This window comes from Chiroxiphia lanceolata, chromosome 2 (genome assembly GCF_009829145.1).
Source record: "Chiroxiphia lanceolata isolate bChiLan1 chromosome 2, bChiLan1.pri, whole genome shotgun sequence".
Taxonomy (NCBI): domain Eukaryota; kingdom Metazoa; phylum Chordata; class Aves; order Passeriformes; family Pipridae; genus Chiroxiphia; species Chiroxiphia lanceolata.
Genome location: NC_045638.1, coordinates 86,136,577 through 86,158,759, shown reverse-complemented (window position 1 = coordinate 86,158,759; position 22,183 = coordinate 86,136,577). Strand labels below are relative to the sequence as shown.

General features: G+C 37.4%; 1 protein-coding gene and 2 long non-coding RNA genes across 6 annotated transcripts in view; 2 read left to right on the top strand and 1 right to left on the bottom strand.

The window, feature by feature from the left end:
• The window catches only part of DLG2 (discs large MAGUK scaffold protein 2), an 847,901-nt gene that overhangs the window by 45,988 nt on the left and 779,730 nt on the right, over positions 1-22,183 (top strand). The gene's annotated exons all lie outside the window — the stretch shown is intronic.
• On the bottom strand, positions 5,079-8,109 carry LOC116782058. Its single transcript, XR_004355109.1, has 3 exons — positions 7,954-8,109; positions 5,468-5,589; positions 5,079-5,191 (listed from the first exon to the last, which is right to left on the bottom strand). It is a non-coding gene; the product is annotated as an uncharacterized LOC116782058 (long non-coding RNA).
• LOC116782059 overlaps positions 11,792-22,183 on the top strand; it is a 41,099-nt gene continuing 30,707 nt past the window's right edge. Inside the window, exon 1 of the long non-coding RNA XR_004355110.1 lies at positions 11,792-11,882. This is a non-coding gene — a long non-coding RNA (uncharacterized LOC116782059). The remainder of the gene's footprint in view (positions 11,883-22,183) is intronic.

The following is a 22,183-nucleotide window of genomic DNA, read 5'->3' as shown; positions in this document are numbered from 1 at the left end:
AAAATTTTAAGCTTGGGGTAGAATAAGTTCTTGGTGGCTTTGTGTGCACATGTGTGTGTGTGTGGTTGGTTTTAAGCTTACTTTGGGTACTGGCTGCATTTAGAAAAACAAAAGTGTATTTCTTTCTGTGGTCTCTTTCAAAGTCTTGGGCAGACAAGACTCTCCAGCCAGACCTTCCAGGGACATATCAAGTTATCTCTGTTTTGCATCTCTGAAAATGTAGGCCAAGACATTTCAACAGAAGAATAGAAATGTGTCTTTGCTTGTGCCTTCCCTCTTCTCAGGACAAGTGACTTGATCTGGTATTTGACCCAACTGTCTGTAATTCATATCTGATTTTTACACCAAAAACTTGATTTTACCTTTGACACATCATCTTCTCACTGTGGCAAGAAATGTGAGTTGTTATAATTTTTCACTGATCACAATGAGAACAAGAGCAGAAGGCTAGACCTGATATTACAGAAGCCCCTCTGTTATCTGTAGATAAAAATGTGGTGAAAGTGTCCATAGCAAATTTGAAGGTACTCAGTTTTTCCAGGTTTTCAGCTGACATCAGGATGTGAGTAGAGCTGTGCCAGACTTTCTTTGGAGGAACCACTGTATTGACCTAGTCTGCGGTTGAGCATGAAAGATGCATACAACTAATTTTTTTTTTTAAGGACCACATATTCATTTTGAGCCTAAATAGTTTGCATCTGGAAAACATTGGTGAGATGAGTCAAGACTAAGTGGCTTTAAAACTTTAAATTCAAGCTCATTTTTCCCTGGGAATCTGCTGATGTTTGAGACTTTTATACCACTTGCTTTCTTAAGAGCTTTGTGCTGCCACCCACAATCATAGTATTTAATCCCAGATTTATCTTGACATTACAGCATGTGTTTATTGTGTGTTCAGGGGGGAAAAATAAGCTGCACTTCATCAAAGACATCTGCCAAGTTAGACAGAAATACCTAGCCATTGTATATTTACAGGTCCTCAAAATATTGATAATTGCAATCAAGAAAAATTAGGAAAAATAAATACGAGCACACATTCTCCCAACAAAGCAACAAAAGAGAGTTGAGGCTGTCTGAAATCCTTTTTTTTTGCAGAAAACTGAGAACAAAATGGCTTGATGATTGTACTGTGACCAAATCCCTTGTAATGACCACTTTCAAACCTATATTTACACATGTTCCTGTAAAGGGAAGGGCTGTCTGACCTAACTGTGCTGAAATGAAAATACAAGAGTAGGGAATTTATTTTTGTTTTGAAGTGTTTTCCACCATCTATCATGTCTTCTTTCTTTCATCAATACCAACGCATTTTTCAGAAATGTTTCTTTTTACTTTAGACACCGGTTTTTATCTATAAAAATGGAAGACAGGACAGAAAAGTTTGTTATTTATAGAATTTTTTCATTCACATTAAAATAGGTAGTTTGGTTTTTTAACCTTGACATCCTCTAATCTCTGTTTTTACTTTAGCAGTTGACTGCCTTCTAAGTGTAACATATTTTTTATTGCATTCATCCCAATAACAGCCAGGATTGGGTGGCTCCAGCATGTTGCTGAGAACAAGAAGATGTGAATGTAACCAGGAGCAGGGCTGCTACAGGATGCTGAGAGGAAAGGATATATCCTAACACATTTTTAATCCCCCATCCAGTAATCCCTGACGGTTGATTAAGGTGGGACTTTCAGGGCTTGACCACTTCATTCACTGCACACAGTCCAGAAAACACTTTTATTGGAGATGGAAACAAGACCTTTCTAATGGTATAGGTTTCTAGGTTTTGGCAAAGAAAGATGAAATTACAAATGAATCATGAAAACATTTTGCTGGATCAGTAATTTGCCTTTTCTGTAATTTTACTTAGCCTCTTATTTTAAATAGCTTTTGTTCCAAGTACTAGAGATGCTTGCTTAGTTATTCAGCGTGTTTGTGCTCTGAGTGCCTCTAATGATTTCTTGGCTTCAGACTGTCCTCAGGAAGCTATTCATAGCAATTCACACATCAAGGACATTCCTCATCTTCAGTTAATTTGAATGTGAAAACAGATTCTAGATTGCACTTATTTATTTTAGTAGACATTTAATGGTCTTCATATGTATTTTATTATTATGTCTCTCTTCATCAATTCATCCACTTTCTCATCAAGTGTACACCTCTTAATCTTACACGCACAGATGCACACACCAAAACATGCTCACGAATGCATGCAGTGTATTGCTTACACAAAATTCTTTTCTGAAGCATAAACTCAGAATCAGACTCTCCCATTCAGACCTTCCCACTGCAGAAAACCAGGTTCAGCAAAATGGTTTTTCTCTTTTATGCGGATATTGTTACTAAGCTTCTTGGCATAACAAGATTGAGATCTCAAGACTCTGTGTCCTTATCAGAATGATTAGCTAAAGCTGATAATGAATCTTCCTTGCTGCCCTGTTACCACATGTGTGTCTTATATTTAGTCAACACAGATAGCAATTTATTATTCTCTTCTTCCCTCTGGCAGCCACTGACATTCTAACAGTAGATCCGGGAGTTTGTGATGACTGCTCTGTCACTTCATTAGATCCCCAATTAGGTGAACAGAGTTACCAGCCTGCTGACCATGTGCCTCAGAGCAGTCAATTAATGAGTAGACATAGGAAGAGTCACCAATTACATGTAACGAGATCAGTCTGGAAGTTGATATTAAGAATATAATCATAAACTGAGTAATTTGGTGTTTGCCAAAATGTTTTCCATTCAGTTTCTTTGCATCCCTCTCCTCACCCCCATTACTACACAAGTTTCTAGTTTTACAAAGAATCGGTGTTGTCACATACTTGGGAAGAATTTTGCCGATTATCTTGCCTCTCTCCAAGGGATACAGAAAGAAGACAACTGTGATTCCTGAGACTTCTCAAGGGATAAGATGCTTGAATTGCTGTTTTAAATGAGTATTTTGTTATAGGTTACAGAAATAGGATGCAAAACAAACTCTTATTGTAAAAAGTAGGAAAGGTAAAAGTCTCCTAGAATCATGACAAAATGTTTTTTCCTTTTTTTTTGACTAGGAGCTTAATTGTATTGTTCTCACTCCCTGGGAAATGCCATAACTTGCCAAGTGAGATATCTGATGTGCAGTTTGCTACCCTCTTTTATACACATAGTTCTTCCACGGTACCTTGATGATACAAAGTCAAGGTAGAAAGAACCCCTTCCACTCTGCCATTGCTTTCTCCATGGTATATGACTTCCTTCACTGTCTTGGGATAACTTTGAGCCATAAAGAAATATTTTCTTTGACTTCCAGGTGATTTTAAGACAATGGATATTAGGCTACTTGGTTGCATAGGTATATATAAAAATATACTGGAGTATTTTCATCAAGAAAACAACCTCTCTATAAGACACCGAATTTCTTGAAATACTGGATGGAATCTGATAAATAAACCTGGGTACTATTTTTTTTAGTCAGTGAGTAGTAGTGAGGCTCTTGAATTTTATTTAGAGGATAAATTAAACAGGAAAGTATTATTACGTATATTAAATTAGATTCTAATTGATTAGTTTGTTTCTGTCCCCAATTTTTTTCCCTCTAAATATGCTTTTTGGCTTCATGCCTCCTACTGCACCCAAGGTGTATTATTATGCCATAATACTGCACATCCTGTTGTGCCGTATGTTCCAGCAGATGTTCTTGGGACTTATTTTTGCACCATTTGAAATTAATTTCAGTTGGCTCCTCAATTACCTACTTTTCAAATTTTCTGCAATTGAAAATGCAAGTCTCCTATGATTTGAATATATGTATATTTTATATATACATACCCATGATTGCATATTAATATTTATGCCCAGTGTCTCTTTAATATTAATCCATAGTCTTGTGATAAACAACAGGAGTGAAACTAGTGGTTAAGCCAAGATCTGTAAAGCAGTAGATAGAAAATATCCAGTATGCCACACTTTAGGCTTTAGGGGAATATTTGTTATAAGTGATCTTATTTCATCTGAACACTTATCAACCCTTTTCATGTTTGATACTAAAGTTAAATTCTTGGATGAATAGAGATAAATAGCTATTTCTAAAGGAATTTATCTTCCAAAAAAAATTTTTTCAAAAAAATACTAGCCAAAATTATGTATCCCAATATACTGATTCATATATTGTTTTGATACTGATTTGGTTGCTTTATTTACAGAAGTTTTAGGCATATCTTTCTTTATTAGTGCTTGTTCTTTTTTTTTTTTCCTTTTACTTTGTTTTTCTTTCAATAGAATGGAAACATTTTGTTATATCTCTTTGGAGAGATTCAAACGTTATTGGTTTATTGGCCAAAAATAAGAATTAACTATAAAAATCTGGTTAATATTACAGATTTTCTATTTTAATAGACAGATATTTATTAATGCAATTTTTTAAGGGTCTTATTCAAAACTCATGGAAGCAGAGCAGAAGCTTTGATGGGCTTGGAGCAGAGCTTAAAGAATAATGAACATATATGGTTCTGCTTAGTACTGGCCTTGCTCTTGTAAATGTTTTACTGGTTTATTACAAAGGAAATCTTACTAAAATAAAATTAATTAAGATCTTTTCTGAGTCTTTATCTGTGATCACAGTCTTCTGTGGAACAACAACTATTTCCATGAAAGGGCAGGCAGTGGGATTATTCTGGATGGGATTTTGGTTTTATGCAGATAGGTTTGCTAGCAGCAGACCCCCAGAAACTAAGTATTGGGTCCCAGGAATAACGCAGTGACTTAACCTTCGTTATGCCTCTTATGAGATGATACATTCCTTGTTTGTCTTTGGGTTTCGAAGTTTTTTGGGCCACCACCCTTGTGTTTTCCAAATATTTTGTGTAACCAGGAGAGCTGGAAAATTGCTTTTATTTATTCATTAAGATGGAAGTTGAAATTCTCATATACTCTATGACTCAAAGGTCTGAGGTTCTGGAAAAAGCTCTTCATATCATGAAGAAATTGCAAGACTTGGCAACTTTGCTCAGGTGAATCATAAAGCTCAAGACTCAACTTTTTTTCTAAGAAAAATATGCTGCCACTTCCCCTTGGATGTACAGACAGCTGGCAGAAGTCTTCACATTATTTATTTAAGAAAAAACAGTTAAGGAGCCTGCTCCTGTTCACCTCAAATGTGTCTTTGCACTGGACCAAAAACCTTCACAATTCCTCATCCTAGGAAATGTGGGAGACCTAAGGCAGAAAAATAAGCTACCAGAAGTAATGTTCTTCTCTGGAAAGCTTCAGTTGTCTTAGTCAGGTTATGCTTTGGGTACCAATGAAGCTCAGAGGTGAGTTGTGAAGGTTATTTCAGTGATTGCTTGCAAACACTATAAACCAATCACCGTATCTGGTGTGCTGCGTATTTCACATATATTTTCTGCGGTGAGGATACAATTTCCCAGTCTTGTTTTTTAATTTGTTATGGACATTGAAAATTCTGCGATTTACTAAAAGTAGCTTTCATACATGCTAGTGATGTTTTCCAGCTTCCAGTGTCTCAGGTGCTTTATTGGCAATGAAGCAAATTCTGTATGTCCCACTGGGAATCCGAGTTTCTCCCTCTGCCGGTTGTAGTCTTGGTCTCCTTTCTGTAGGTGTTTGGTTAATGAAAATAAAACCATTGCAGATTGCAAACTACAAAATTAAGTTCTCAAATTGCTGACAACTTAAATGCTGTCACATGTTAATGTTATTACATCACTGAAAGTCAGAGTTGTCTGTACCCAAAAGACACATTAGATTGTTTGTGCTTTGCTACCCATCTGGAGAGTAGCTAATTATTTGGACCCCTTCCAACAAAGTCCAACAAACACCTGGCAGAGGATGTGCACGTTTCGTTTTACCATTGCAAAGGAGTGTTACAGACCCCTTTTTGGTTATCATTGTTTTATTATGAAATTACATCTGAATGGCAAAGTGAACCTGGGCCAATATCTTGAATAGCACTGTGGAGGTTGGTTATCTATTAAATATAATGTCCCCAGGCTCCCTGTATCATCAGCAGGAAAATGTATGTTTCTGTAGGCAGCCCCTCAATGGATTGGGTCCCTGGGCCCAAGTTAACATTTGTGATATCTCCTTCTTTTGCCGTTATCTAATCTATCAGCAGAATTATCTGAAACACTAGCTGTAAGCATTAGAGCCCAGTCTTACTGATTTTCAAGGCGACTTTGGTTCTGAGTTTCACATTAAAAGATGAACAGGGTATTTACATTTTCATGTCAGTTATACATCTGCCTTGTTCCAAATTTTGTGCTGAAAGAATAATTTTGCAGTTGTTCATCCCCAAGTATTACTTTGAGTATAAATAACTTATACAAAATGACACAAATTCTCCTGGCAGCCAAAACCAGCCCATGTGACGATTCTCTGATTCTTTTGAAATATTTTTCTCCTGTGTAGGAAGATTCAGGCATATGTCAAATGCCTTCTAATGCACCCATGAGACTCCACGTGCTTAGGTCCATCATGTACAACCAGATGGACATCCACAGAAGAAGTGGATTGTTGAAATTGTTGTTGGAGGGTCCAGTTTGTTTTACAACTGACTACCCATGGCCTGATGAATTTAACATCTGGGAATAGATAATTGAAAAGAATGAACTATCCTGTCTAAGAGAGAATGGCTTGAATAATGCATGTCTCAAACACTGTTCATTCAGCTTCTTGATGCAATCTTATTCGTTGCATTTGTGTTTGTAAAGCAAGAGGGGTTTTGTTCACACTATGATTTGGGATTCATATGAATACCCATATTTGCATGTGGACAAGGCCTTCTATCAGCTATGGACAGTGGTATGCATAAGGTCAAGTTAAATAAAACCACTCTTTTAGTCTGAAAAAAATCTACAAAATCTCTCCCAAATGCTTCAGAAATCTTGTGAGGCAATGGGAAGCACACCCTGTGCCTCACATGAGCAGCTACATGCTGTGAATAGCAAGTGCCCAGTGAGCAGTTAAATTGAACTGTATGTAAACAACCCACAAGGTGAAATTTCTCTATGTAAACTGCATGCAAAATGATTCACAAATTATTTAGTAAATAGGTTGTTCTATCATCATCATATCTAATAGAGCCTGTTTGTTTGGTTTTTGGTTGGTTTGTTGTTTTTTCTTTTTTTTTAAGGGTGGCTGCAGAGAAAGAGTTGTTTTGATTTTATTACCAGGCATTAAAGAATTTCTGCTGCAATTAATTCATGGGCTGATGACCAGCTTGCGACCATACACTGGTGGAGAGGTCAGCTGCTACCACCAGAGAAGATGGGCAGTTTTGACTCTTATTTTTCTATTAACCACAGAAATAATAGCATCTGTCCCCTTTACCCAACCATTTATCTTGCTGGAATCTCAGTTGAGTGGCAGACAATACAGTATCTTACAGAATGTGGAAAATTTATTCCATCAGAATGGCACACAGCACATCTGTAGTGCAGCTGTGCCAGGCTGGCTGGTGAAACATCACAGCTGAAAAGAAAACACAGGGCAAGTCTCATGTGTGTCTGCCATATGCCACTAATATTACAACAGTTTTTCACATTTGGTTTCACAAAATTTCTATTTGTATTAGTGGCACTTGCCAAGTGTCTGGTCTCCCTAGTCTTAAATGGTGTCAGTTTGTTGAGCCCTCATAATTGAGAACAGAATTAGGCCACGTGTCTTCAAAAAGCCAATGTGTGTATTGAATGTGCCCCTGTATGCATCCATTTTTCCTAAATGACATAAAGATTGTCTTGCCTTTCTTACATATGCTATGTGTTGAGTATATATCTGCGTTGCATATGCATAGATTACCCAGTAGCATCAGTTCACAAAGTGCTAATGCCATTTATCCAAAATATCTGCTGACACAGAGTATTTCAGACCTCCAAAAGCATATTTTCGTCATAGACATTTCATAAGCTTCTTTGCTATTCTGTCAGTCGTAAACCTTAATATAACTTTGGGTGACCAACCTCCTGCTCTATGGTCCATTCTGTTTTTATGCAAAAATCAAATTGTGTCTTCCATTTCTAGACTTAAGGGCTGGTTTATGTGATTCCAGCTATTGTGTCTTGCAATCAGATGGAGCTGAATCTGAAGAATATCTAATCCTCTTGGATCAACCAAAGTTTCTTCCCATCTGTTGCCGAGGGGGTGGAATGATAGTGAGTCATAAAGAAACTCTGGTTGATGGGAACTGAGGAGCAATTTGTTAAACCATCTCTCGGTTTCTCTTGACTATTCCTATATTTCCTCCTCCTTCCCAATGCAAAGCCAAGCAGGTAGCTTGCCCTGCTAGTGGAAAAAGGCTCACACATGATGCACAGTCTGAGCTCTATGGCTACCAGTGCCCCTGTGTGGAGTTGATGCCTACTCCTCTCCATTTCCATAAAAAGTCAAAAGGGTTTCTTTTAACCTTTTATTAAATTAATTGTTCAGAGGTGGTGAAGAGCTTGAAACCACTGGGAAATCTGAATTTTTAAGAAGAGGTCACAGCTCAATTTGAACATATTCATGACTACCCTTAGGAAGTTGCAGTCAATACCTAAACATGATATGTCTCCAAGTGCTTCTTGGAGAAGCACTGTGTGATTTTTTTTTTTTCCTGAGAAAAAAATGTATAAATCTGGCTATTGTTTCCCTAATCTCCTTTCATGCAAGATATTCTTTCTCTCCTTTCTCCTCTTATCCTCTTTTCAACTTCTTTGGGATCAAAAGTGATTGTTCTCAGATATGGTTCAGAGCATTATCCAGTCCAATCTCCCCTTCACAACAGCTGAGTATGAAAAAACAGCAGCACTTCAGTCCTCAGAAATGGTATTATTAGGACTATCATCAGGAAGAATCCTTTCAGATACACGTACTCCCTATTTCACCATGAATTCAATTTCATTCTTCCTCCTACATCTCTTTTTGTCCCATTCTGAGGGAGTGCAACCCAAGTTATCTCTGTACAAAATCATGGTTTGTTTTTAAGAACACCATCACACTGTCAGCAGCATTGAAAGAGAATAACCATAAAACTAAAAATTTATTTCTAGTTTATATTGCTGGTTTAGCTAATAAAAGACTGAGATATTGCTTCCTTATGGTACAATAGCCTACTTCTCAAGAGGAGACAAGTGTTCTGAGATGAACCCACTGCTTTTCACTGTTATACAACATGTTGGGTGTAACAACAACACTTAAAAATCAAAAATAAATAAATAGTAAGACTCTTTGTAGTCCCATTGCACACAGACTTTTGTGAACCTCAAGCAGCTACTTATTTTTCTGTTAGTAGGGCAGCATTTTTGAAGTCCAAACCCCTCATTCTCTATGTAGAATATTTTGAAATCAATTCTATGTTAAAAAATGAAAACAGTAAATTAGGTGACATACCATGAGTTTGATAACACATATTTCTAGCTTCTTCTTCTTTACGTGACTCATTATTTTATCTAAAACTGGAATATATAAGAAAGAAGAATAGACTATGGGGTAAATGATAGAAAATTCTCCCTTTCTGTGTGAATACAGGAATATCTGTGGCATTCGGTCAGAGCTGTGAAGACAGGTATGTGCCTGAGGCATTTCTACTATAAAATACTAAAAATGAATATCAAACACATCTGATGACAAATTTTGACTGACTTGATTTTCATTATGATTGAAAGGCCTTCCTGAAGCAACAAATATTTATCCAAATATAGCTTGTTCCCAGAAAACATGGATCTGGATTTCTCCTGATTGACTTTGGTCACTCAGCTGAAGTAAAGTAAGAGCACAGATCCCTCAAATATGAAAAAGGAAGAGAGACACAATCTGTGGAAGTTCCTCCTCTTTCCATCAGTTACCAGAACAGCAGAGCAGTATCCCAGTGAAGGTGCTAAATAAAGGTGTGTTGAGTCCCAGTGCTTATACTAGGAGATGTTACAATATGGCTTATTTAGGGGTAAATACTCTTTTAACTAGTAGGAGTATGTTGGAAGAACAATTTGCCAACTAGGACATATAAACGGAGTACTCAGAGCTGAAATAATAACTTAGATCCTTATTAAGTGTCTGTTTTGCATGCTTCATGGCTGCTTTGAGCAGCCATGTGAAAAAATTAGATGTTCTGCTGGGGAACGTGCTACACAGACTTAGCCTTGAGAGTCCAAATACAATTTTTTGTGTATGTTTGTGACTAATAAATTATGTACATAGATACTAGCCTGCTAATTTACATATTAATAAAAGTGAGTTATCCTCAGATTATGTACAATCTACTGTGTCTAGGGGTTATAAAGAATGTATGTAAATATATGTGTGAGAATGAGCTTTGAGGGCTTCAGAATTACAGCAGCAGAATTTGCGCATCCTCATAGGTTGCTGCATAGAGCAGAGTTCTGTTTTTATGTACATAGCTTCTCACTTCTGATGCACTGATGTGCATTCAAACCCTCTGCCTTTTTCTATCTGCTGGAGTACCTTCCAAACCTGGAGGTTCCCAGATGATTTGTGGATGGGATAAAGGCTTCCTGCATGAAAGATGCTTCCCAGGATGGCATTCTTATATGTTTTGTGGGGGTTTTTTTGCCCCATGGCTTTCTGTTGGTGAGACTCTTTGCTTCCACTTGGATACAGAGAGATAGTAAGGCTAAGAGTCAATGGCCTAGATATTCAAAATTCTTCAGAATTCTTCATTGGGTTTACCTGGGAGCCTAAATCTTTCTTGAGTGAGGCCAAAGGGCTTTATTTTCTACCTGAAATGTACCTACAAATCCTCTCTTCTTCTAGCCTAGACAACACACTGTCTTCATGCATTTTGTTGACTAATATGCTTAAATCAAAAGTTAGTTTAAATTACCATAGACATCGGTGTATGCCAATCTCCATGGTGTCTTTTCTTTTTTTAGCATGCCATGAAGCAAAATTACAACTTCCTTTTCCACTCTGTTCAACAGAGAGGCATTTGGCTGTGCTCATCTGGCATTTGTGTTCTGAAGTAGAGCCTTCCAGGGTTATCAACACAATTTCCTGGCTTAAGGAACCCTGCCAAAGAAATATTAGTGTGCTGATAAACAAATATTTTTGTTTGGGTGTATCAAAGTGTTAAGGTTATCCTGTCAATTTGCCCCTTACTTCATTAGTATTGAGTTAGACTGTATTACTTTGGGGGCTTAGATAAGTTCTTTTATTAATTCATCAGGCTGGTAAATTGAAAATAATCATAACATTTGCACTGTATAAGATTTTTTATTTGTTTAATATTTGACTTATAAATATTTTTGAATGTATTGTAAGAAATCCCAATTTTCTACCTCCAAAAGACTTTTAAGTCCATTACTGTTTCACCTTCTTGATATAAAAGAATTACCTTTCAGTGGTTTAATTCTATGGTAAATACCCTAAATATGTTTGTGTAGACTGTATTCTAAAACAAGGAGGAGTTTAGACAAAAACCTTTGGGTTTTTTTCTCAGAGTTCGGTAAAAAAAGTTTCTGGTTTCAACAGTACTGCTGGAGTAGTTGGAAATATGTGTGTATGTGCAAATTTGTGTGTACTTCTTTGCTACTGATTCCAGAGACCATGAATCACTGCTTGTTAGACAGTAAGTTTGCTTGAATAGAGGGTTCGTGTCTGATAAAATTGACCAACTCTGTGTTAGGAAACAATTACCATACTTGGACCTAAAATCCAATCTGGGAAACATTATATTGCATACCTCTATGCTGTTGAGATTTGCCCTTGGCCTGCAACAATTAAAATGCATCACAATGGGTTTCAGTTCCAAATGAATGCCTGGATACATGTATGGGTCCACAAGCATTTAGTACATTTAGGAGTCTTCATGCCCTGTAGGTGCATAAACTCCTCTTGTTGATGAAGAACTTGTCAGTATTGACAATGCTGTCCACCTCTGAAGAAGAAACCTAAGGTTTGGTTCAGGTGCACATACATGACTGCTCAGTATAATCTGAGGTACTCTAGCATGCTTATGACCTGCATGGAGGAGATATATCTTTTGGTGTCATATGAGAGACCTGTGTGGCATTTACAAGTCAGCCAGATAATCTTAAGGTAGCTGGCACTAGGCATCTACTTGTTGGTGATGGAGTGAGAAACCCAGTGGCTGGTCATTTGAATTGCTCTTTAGTCTGTAAACACTGAACTCACAGCTCCATGGGATGGCACATCGTGATACCAATCCATGAAAAACATATTTGCTTAATCTGGGAGTTTGGTTTTCAGTCAGCTCAGTGAATTAAACCAACTAACCCCAAAGCTGCACAACCACAGTATTCAAAACAAGGTCTGAATGGGTAGTGGCAGGGAACTGGAGAAGCAAGGGAAAGTGCACTTATTCCTTTCAGCAGCAACTAGTTGTTTCATGATGTTAAGCACAGTGTGGAATTACACTTTCTACGGTTTGACTAAACTGAACTCGTCAGCCTTAGAGATGCTCCTGCCAATGCTGGAGAAGAGAAAGAACTAGAATGGTAATCCAGAGGCATCTGTGAAGCTTGTTTCAGTGTTTCTGTTGCTGATAACAGAGGATGGATAAAAAACAAATGAAAAGAATAGCCTTATGAAAAAGGCCAAGGCTTTGAAGTTGACTGTTGTTACATATTTCTATCTTTACTTTCATAGAAAAATAAAATGATAGAATATTAGAGTGGTTTGGGTTGAAGAGACCTTTACAGGCCATCTAGTCCAGCCCTGCTGCAATAAACAGTGTTATCTTCAACTAGATCAGATTGCTCATAGCCCTATCCAGCTTCATCTTGAATGTTTCCAGGGATGGGGCATCTACCACTTCTGGGCAACCTGCTCCCATGTTTCACCACTCTCATCAGAAAAAAAATTCTTCTTTATAACTTTTCTGAAGGTACCTTCTTTTAGTTTAAAATGAGTACCCCTTGTCCTATTGCACAATGCCCTGTTAAAATGTTTGTCCCCTCTTTCTTATAAGCCCCCTTTAAGTTTTGAAAGGCCACAATAAGGTCTCACCAGAGCTTTCTCTTCTCCAGGCTGAACAATCCCAACTCTCTCAGCCTGCCTTCATAGGAAAGGTGCTCCAGCCCTCTGATCATCTTCATGGCCTCCTCTTGACTCACTCCAACATGTCCATGTCTTTGCTGTGATGAGAACCCCAGAGCTGGATCCAGCACTCCAGGTGGGGTCTCATGACAGAGGAGTAGCGAGGCAGAATCACCTTCCTTGACCTGCTGGTCACAGTGCTTTTGAGGCAGCCCAGGATACAATTGGACTTCTCCAATTTCTCTCTTTGATTGTTTGTATTTCTTTTGTTCATTATCCAGTATTTGATAGGGAAACCATACATACAATACCGAGGATATAGGTTCGCTTAGCAACAGCCTCAGGAACCGTCTCCATTTCCTTCTAAAAGAAGGCAGTTTTCCTCCATCTCTGCTTGCCCAGTTGCCAACGTCAGCTCTCTTACCATTTATTATTAATAAGGGAAGTAGTTCAAGGATTTTTCCTTAACAAATAGGATCTCCAGGGCAAGAAAAGAAGGAGTCAAATCTCCTCAGGTTATCAAATGAAGATGGGTACCAAGATACTTTGCGAGATAAAAATAGAGATTTTCAATCAGTATCTTGCTTCAGGCATTAAAAGCATAGAGAAATGTCAAGACCATGTCAGAGTAGCCTTTCAGTATAGACAGTGGTTTCAAGAAGAAAAAACCCTTCCTCACTGTCATACAAATGGAGACATTTTCTACCTTCAGCTGGTTGCTTATCTCATTCACTCTGTCACCAGATTGCAGGGAAGGGTTGTTAATGTGGGTGTTAGGGCATGTCTGTATGCTTATGTATATGCTGCTGTACACTTGTAAGCTACTGGTGAATCAGTGTTTGGCTGTGTTAGGACAGCATCATGCCCAGAAGCTTTGCAAGTGGTTTCTGAAAAAGATTTGAAATGCTATCTAGCCCTCAGCCAGGATTAAATTCCATATCGTTTGTCTGATACAACAGTGTGAGCTCCCTGTACCAGGAACTACTTCTGTATTATCTTTCTTTCTGGTGGGCTCCAGGTGACACCACAGTAGGAATATAACCCAGCAGGCAGCACATGATGAGTTTCACAGGGAGAATGTGTCTCCCAAATGTGAGGACAGAATCACCTGAAAGAAGGCAAAACCATAGCTCATTCAGAACATTGACTAAACAGGCTATCAGAGCCTGCCAAGAGGAAATAACAGAGAAAACAAAGGTCCATGACCTTCCTGGCTCTTGGGCACAGAGAGCTCTGAGCTAGCCCTGACCCAAGCAGACAGTCAAGATGGTGTGAAGGTGCAGGTCGGTGCTGCATAGAGATAACCAGTTTGGCTATGGAAGCTATTTCACATTTTTTTATGTGGCATCCTACCTGAGCTACCTGTACAGGTCGAGGACTGAGTTAACTTCCTTGGAAACAGCTCAGGTATTTTCACATTGCTCTTCACAGGTCATAAAGGCAGAAGATAGAAATTGTACAGAGTACATCTCCACTCCTACTACAGATAATATACTTGGCTGTGATCAAAAGCTGATTGCATTATCTCTCTGCCCAGAGAGGGTGTGGAATCTCCCTCATTGGAGATATTCAAGAACCATCTGGACTCATTCCTGTGTCATGTGCTCTAGGATAACCCTGCTTGCGCAGGGAGGTTGGATAAGATGACCCACTGTGGTCCCTTCCAACTTGAACAATTCTGTGATTTCAAAGACAACACTGTTGTTTTGTTTCGGGGAATTTTAAGTTAAAAATGCTTCAGAATTCAGGATTTCCCTTTAATGATGAATTGCATTTCATGTAGATTTTGCTGAGTTTTCCTCTTGAATATCACTCTGATGTTAGAGAAAATCATTTGACATTGCCCATTCTTCCTTAAGGACCATATGACAGTCTATAGGAAAAGGAGAATGAATGTTACGGGAAATTAACTGCGTAGTGGAGTTGTAATCACAGGAATCCTGTCACCTCCACTGTTATGACCCTTGATTAATCTTTATACCAGAAAGAAAATAAGTACTAATGAGTTTGTTTATTAGCATTTACATAATTTTATGGTTGCATTTAATTCTTAGAATGTTAATTGCTATCTGTGATTAGTCCCTCTCATGCTGAAAAGTTTTTACTTGCGGCTATATCTTTAAGACTTTGTGTTGATTCATGTGTAATTTAAGTTGACAAGGACTCCAGCAGTATAAAAGGGAACAAAGAGCCTAGTTTCAATGTCTAATTTAGTTGTGGCAGCACTGACTGGATGTACTTTGATGGTAATATTAAATCTCACCACTCCCTGAGTGAGGATTGAAGTAATTAGCAGGGCTTAGTGCCAGAAGGCAATGCAATTCACCATGGTTGAACCTAATTCAAGATTTATGGAGTGCAAATTTCAGTTATTTGTGGATTTTTAGACTACTGATTTTTCTGCTTTGAAGGCATTCTGATAACCTGTTTATTTTCTTTTATGTGTTATGTTTAACATATACAGTTTCTAGATGGATTCCTGAGACCTCTGAAAGCTTTTGTATTGCAATGTGAGGAGGAACTCCAAAGTTCCAGCTATCTGTTCACTAAAATGTATGCCATGATTTTCCATTCTCTTCTGTGATGGCAAGGAAAAGTAGAGACAGCAGCACCCATTCATGGAAAGACTTAATTTTTTTTTCCTTATTATTGCATATTTTAGTGTATGCTGTATAATTGTTAACAGCAATTTAAAAGTGCTTCCCACAGCTCTAAGAGCCAGTAGGAATGAGTGGGCAGAGCCCCTGGGTGATACTGCAGGTAAAAAAGATTTGGTTACACTAACATCTATACTAGAGCCCATAGAGTGCTGACTCTGCCCTAGCAGGAGGGTGTGACTGCTCAGTTCAGTTTAGTGGCATGCAGAATTCTTGCTCCTAGGGAACTCTGACACTTGTGTGTGAAACAAATGTAGATGTGAAATTTTGCAGTTTCCCAGTAAAATATTTTTGCAAAGCATACAATTCTGGAAATAACAAGAAACCTTCATCCAGGCACCCTTTTTAGTTATTTAAAATACAATTATATAGATTAATATAATAAGGAAGGCTCTGATATTTTTCTGAAAGTCAAAAGAAATTGAAATGATGCCTTTACACTTTTAAAAATCATACTTTTTGTTCTTTTTTTTTTTTGAAAGCATGAAAGAAGTCCATACATTTGCATATAATATTTTTGTTTTGTTGAAGCACCAAAAATTTAAGAACTACGTCCTGAAAAGGATGAAAATGGACACCTGTGCTTAAACAGCTCTGTGGCACCTTTTTTTAACTGTTTGCGAGGTTACTTTCCTAGGAGCCGTGAATGATTTTCCTTCCACATACTTATACACGTAACTACTCAAACATGCAACTAAACGTGACTACAGGAAAATCAATGTGCATATCTTTCAGGGATATGAAAGGAATTTCCATCATCCATGGATTTGGGATTATTTGTGTGATAATCTTCCCACCAGTCAGATGTACATGTGCATTGCTGAGTGATTTTCAGATGTGAGACAGCAGCAGGATTAGGCTTTGTACTAGTCTGTGGGAAAATACTCCTTTGGCTCATCTTTGAGAGCATGTAGGGTTTGATGTAGGGTTATTTGCTTAGAGTCCAATACCTAAATTTTCAAAGATACTTTAGATCAGGACATCCTTATGTGTTAAGTGCAAAAGCTTTTATTTATTTAGCATGAGGCAGTGTTAATAGCATTTAGCTCTGAACAAGAAGGGAGTGGAAAAGCCTGTAGGGAATCTGTACAGTTGTGTGTTGCTCTGCAGGGAAATGTTCCTGTCTTCCCACTTTAAATTGTTGAAGTGCACATCCCATTATTTGGTTGATCAACTAGGATTTTTGGAGTGGAAGAGCTCAGCTGGAGCTCAGTGTGAAGCTGCCGTTTGGATTAGCTCATATATATAGTGGGTATAGGAATATCCTCATGAGAACTTGTGAGGACTATAGCAATTTTGAAAAGTTTTCTTTGAAATGCAATATATCTATTCGAAAATAAACAAATTATGCAAGTCCAAGATGAAATTTCCAGTCCAAGATAAAGAGAAAAACCTATTTCATTAAGGTAGAAATTTCTTTATAGCTGGTTCAAGTCATACAGAGCAAGCTGTAAACACTGGTCTGCAGCACTCAGACCAAATATTCACGAGCTATTTGGGGATCTTCCTTCTTTCTATTTCTCTTTCTTTTAATAAAAGTTTCAGTTTCTCAAAATTCTTACAACTTGAGAATGTGCCCTGCTTTCTCTCTCACCACCATCTAAAGGCATTTGATCTCTCCCACCCAGCTGACTGTAAAGCTTGGTTCTAATGGTTCTCTTTCTGAAAGCTGTTAAGTAATTACAGGGAGTTTGTACTCAATTATGGAGCCAATAACCCAGATTCAGCTGACCTGACTTTTGCCTTCAATCTTAGGAGCACTTATTCCACAGTTATGATTCCTTCAAAAGCCAGTGCAAATGGAAAACTGCTTCCAAAGGATGATTAAACCTATCCAAACCCAGTTACCACCAAGGGAAGACTGTCTTTCTACTCACTATAAGGAAAACCTAGGACTTTAAATGAGAGTCCTAGCTTTTAGATATTGAAATCTAGATGAGTTCTTTACCAAACCAAGATTTCTCAAGAGAGGTAAAACCTTTTAAACTAGCAGAGAAGGGTGTTGCAGGACAAGTAAGTAGCAGGTTAATCTAAATTCAGGTTGGAGATCAAGTTAGCTGATTCAATCCTCCTTCTGAGGAGCTGGTATGTATACTAAGCATAGTAATCTATTAAATAATCTTATTACACAAGCAGAGATAGGAGTTTGGGAATTGATTCGTAGATGCTTAAAGGCAAAACGTTGAAATTACCATAAGGAGTTAAGGGCTTGTAACGAATCTGCCAACTAACATTTCCAACATACAGAACAATGCAGCATTTAAATCTTAGCACTATGATTTGAGAGCCTTCTGACTGAGATGTAGCCCTCCTTCTCAGCTGTTCCCTTCCCTAAGGCTAGGGGGAAGTAAAATTGAAGAAAAATATGGATATATATACATTTATAGGATCCATTCCTGATTTTTCTGCAAATATTTATTTTAAAAAATATTTTTAAATTATTTTGTGCTAATTCAGTAATTTCCAGCCTATGGCTGGCACAGAATTGAAATTGATTAAAATAATTTTTTTAAATCTTACGTTTCATTGTAGAAGGTTAAATTATGAGGAAATCTTGGATAGTTTCTCATATCTAATGAACAAATAATGTATTTGAAAAATAGTTTTTCCATTAAATAGTCTTTTGCATTAAAATTTTTGTGATCAACTAAGATAACTAAGGGTTTTTTTAAAAACAAAACAAAACAAAACCAAACCCACACCTTAAATATTGTCTTGATTCTTTTTATTGTTAATCAGAAAAAAGATCACCTGACTATATCTCAGATGATTTTAGCTGTGTTGCCCTACGTAGGTATTTCTGCATTTAGCTGGAATGTGCTTTTTTACCTCTGCGTGTAAAATTAGGTGAACAAATTAGACACTGTCTTAACTCTGCTTTCTGTGTTTCCCTGGCTCTAGCATCCCTACGACCCTGTGTATAAGAAGCGTCATCTTGTGTTTGTGTTGTGGGGATGTAATTAGTGCACTAAACTATGAAAGACTGGGAGCTTATTTAAAATTAATTCTATCAAAATAGCATTTCACTGGAGTGAGGAAACAGATTTTTATATCTTGAAAAATCTTTAGCTGAAGTAAAAGAAAAAAATGTTGCTCACTGCATTCTTTTACCTACAAGCAAAATGCTGCTTCTTTCATTGACACAGACTTATTTTAAACAGAACAACAGGCTTAAAGGTTTTTTTTTCATAGTGTCTTAGAAACACTGGGCTGTGTCCTGAACACACTGAAATTGATTCTAGAAGTCCGACTGTGAATTATGCTTTAAAGGAGTAGTAAATAGTCACGCTCATGGAAGATAAAAAACATATCTATGTAATGAACCATTCCAAGAAGTAATGGGATTTTAATGGGATTGATGCCGTATACCAACTTCATACTGTCCTCTTTATGGGATGTATGGTTTATTTTATAATTGGAAATACATACATGTGGGACCTGGTGTTCAAATGAAATCAGGAACTGCAACTGGATCCTGTAAAAGCAGCTTCAGCTTCTTTACTGTGGCTTTCTACCCAGTCATATATTAAACAGCAAGACCTGCTGGGTACTGCAGACTTTTGAAAACCTGGTCTTAATTGTGGGAGAATTTGGAAAAAAGATCTGTTTGTAGAAGAGGTGTACAAGAGGATGCATAATCTTCATTGACATTCATGAGAACTGCTCCACTGCAGAGCAAGGGACCTAGACCATGGGTGGAGGAGCTCCAATTGCACAGTTATTACATTAGTGTGAACATTATGACAGCAGCCCATTTCTGTCTGTCCCAGTGTGGCAGCTGGGAGAATCACCTGAAATGTTTTACAAGTGAAACAAAATATACCTGATGTCTCATTGTTTTTACAGACAAGGGGGAAACAGTCTTTATTTTTCTACTTTATCTGCAGGCAAAGCTAGCAGGTATATTTCGAAGGTGATCAATCTTTTTATTATGTTTTTCCTTGTGTCTCTTTCTTCGACAGCTTGCATCTCCTAAACAGATATGTGCTATCCATCACAGTCTTACAGAGATAGGTGAGCCGCTCCATTATTCATTTGCCTCATTTTCATGTATACTATGGAGATGAGTAAGGTTTTTTTGATCCTGCCTAGTCTTCAAACGAAATGGAAGCTGGGAATAAAAAGAGATGAAGAGGACTTACTTCTTACTCTAGAAATGTATCATCCCTGGAGGCAGTGCCAACAGTTTGATCTCTCTAGACATTCACTCCCCTTCATTGTGAGAACCTCTGTTTCTCAACACTTCAATAATATCTGAAGGTGTAAAGCAGGTTGCAGTATTAAGCTTAGATAATCTAGCAACTTGTATTTATTTCCTCATTTTTTCCATTTCTCAATACTAATTTATAAGCCTAGAAATTTATTTTGTAAGATAAAAATCACAAATAAGGTAAATATAGGACTATATGTTGATTCTTTCCCCCTTTTAGTCATTTGACTGTGCCAATCTCTTTTACTTGCTTCTGTCAGACATTTTTGGGAGAACTAAGCCTTTGAGCAAAGCTTTGTGCTCTTTCTACACCTGCTGCTGGCATTTTCTGACCTGAAGTTCTTGTGATTTTTCAGTGCAATAAACCGTTCTCAGGAATATAATTTCGAAAGTATCAAGTGGGCTCATCTGAAAGGGAGCCAGTGAGTTCAAGCAGCATGGGTGTAGTGTGGGACTGTGGTCAGAGACCCAGAATCAAATGTGTAACAAAAGCAATTTTTTGGGCAAGTGTTCTTGACACTGATCACACTTTGGGACCATCTTTATTTTGAAGTTACTCTTTGCTTGGAACTTCTGTAATTCAAGTATTGAAGTATTTCGTAAAAACTCAAATAAAGTAGTACAAAAAGTCTGTTGTGGTCCTGCCCTTTCTCTTTCACCAGCTTTCTGACTGAAATTTCTTTTCTACTCTAGATTTTTTCTTCTTACTGAAGTCTCTTAAGCTATACTAGGACTTAGCACTGTTTAATACAAGTGTTTCCTCCTAAGTTAACTCCTAGAATCATGCATTAACTGCAGATATTAAGACTAAATTATAATAATATTAAGGAAATAAGAGGAGCATTTTGCCCAAAGACTGTTGTTTAACACTCAGTTCTCCATCTGCAGATGCAACAAGACCCCCTCTGAACTATCTCTCTGAAAAATTGGTCAGATTCACCCTTAACAGTGCTTTGTGATTCTCCACAACTTTGGTTATTGACAAGCATTTGGACTTCTGTTACATATGTAGCCGCTAGCTTAATAAATATTTTATTGCATATTCTATACATTTTTCATGTATATTATTTTAGTTTTACTATGATTTAGTAATTTACTGTATTATCTGTTTAAGATATTCATTTACATTCTTTGAAGTCTCTATCTTTTCAGTCAAGTTATCTTTGCATTTCTTCTGATTTGCCTTCATGATAGCAGAACAACAAGATGGTCTTTATTTGACCTCTGGTCTTCAAACCAATCACCATCACTTTATAGTGTTGACTTCCTTTCCTCATAGAGTTAGAAAATTCTGGTGGAAATATTCAGTAACAGTGGGTTTCATGTTTTGATTTCTAAAAGAGATGAAATCTCTTTGAGAAACAAATTATAGTTATTCATGTTCTCCAAATTTATGAGACTATGGCATTCCTGGAGAGTTGAGTATAACATTAATTGCTTTAAACTTTACCAATCAACCTAATTTTGACTAAATTACCTATGGCATTGCATATCTCTCTGCCATGCTTACAATTTCATGTTCTGTACCAAGATGAAACTCATTCTTCTTGAACTACAGTATTGCTCTACCAGTGACAGATAACTGATGGGCTTTCCTGCATTCTTTTAAAAAAGGTTCTTTGAATAAAAACTCACAAAACCAAATTCAGACACATCCACTCCTGGTTTGCATTCTGGCTCTACAACTATGTTCAGCACATTATTATTCAGAACATTTCATGTTAAATCTTTACTTGCCTAAAAGTTCTCCAGTGTAACTTTATTACTAACACTAAGAAATAGTTTATCTTCTAAACTTTATACAGTGTTACAATAATTTTTACGAGTAGTTACATTTTCACAATCTCTAGAAATTACAGTTTTTTCAGTACTAAGATCAAAGACATTTCAATGGAGGGGAAGTGGCCAATTGCATTAGAAAATCTAACTATTATCCAAGAAAAACAACATGCTTCTAATTTTCTAATTTTAAATTCATTTTGATCTACCTTCTATTGAGACCAACCCTATGCTCAAATCACTGACAATGACTGCCAAATTTTAACAGGGCCAAGGGTCACAGGACAAAGACTGAATGCTCTGGGAGGAAGGAAGGCAGAAAGGAAGGAAGATGGTAGGACCCATGTGTCCTGTCCTTCCTACTGCTCAGAGGAGCTGGATTAGATGTGCAGTTATTTTGGGGGAGATGCCAATGCCAGCAGCAGATGCAGCCTTGCTTCGTCCTGTTGCTGGGTGCTGCACTACCTGCACAGCATTGAGACTGGTGCCCAATCAGTTGCTCGTGAGCTGCCTCAGTGCAACTACTTGGTGTTTGTAGGTTGAACCTTGCTG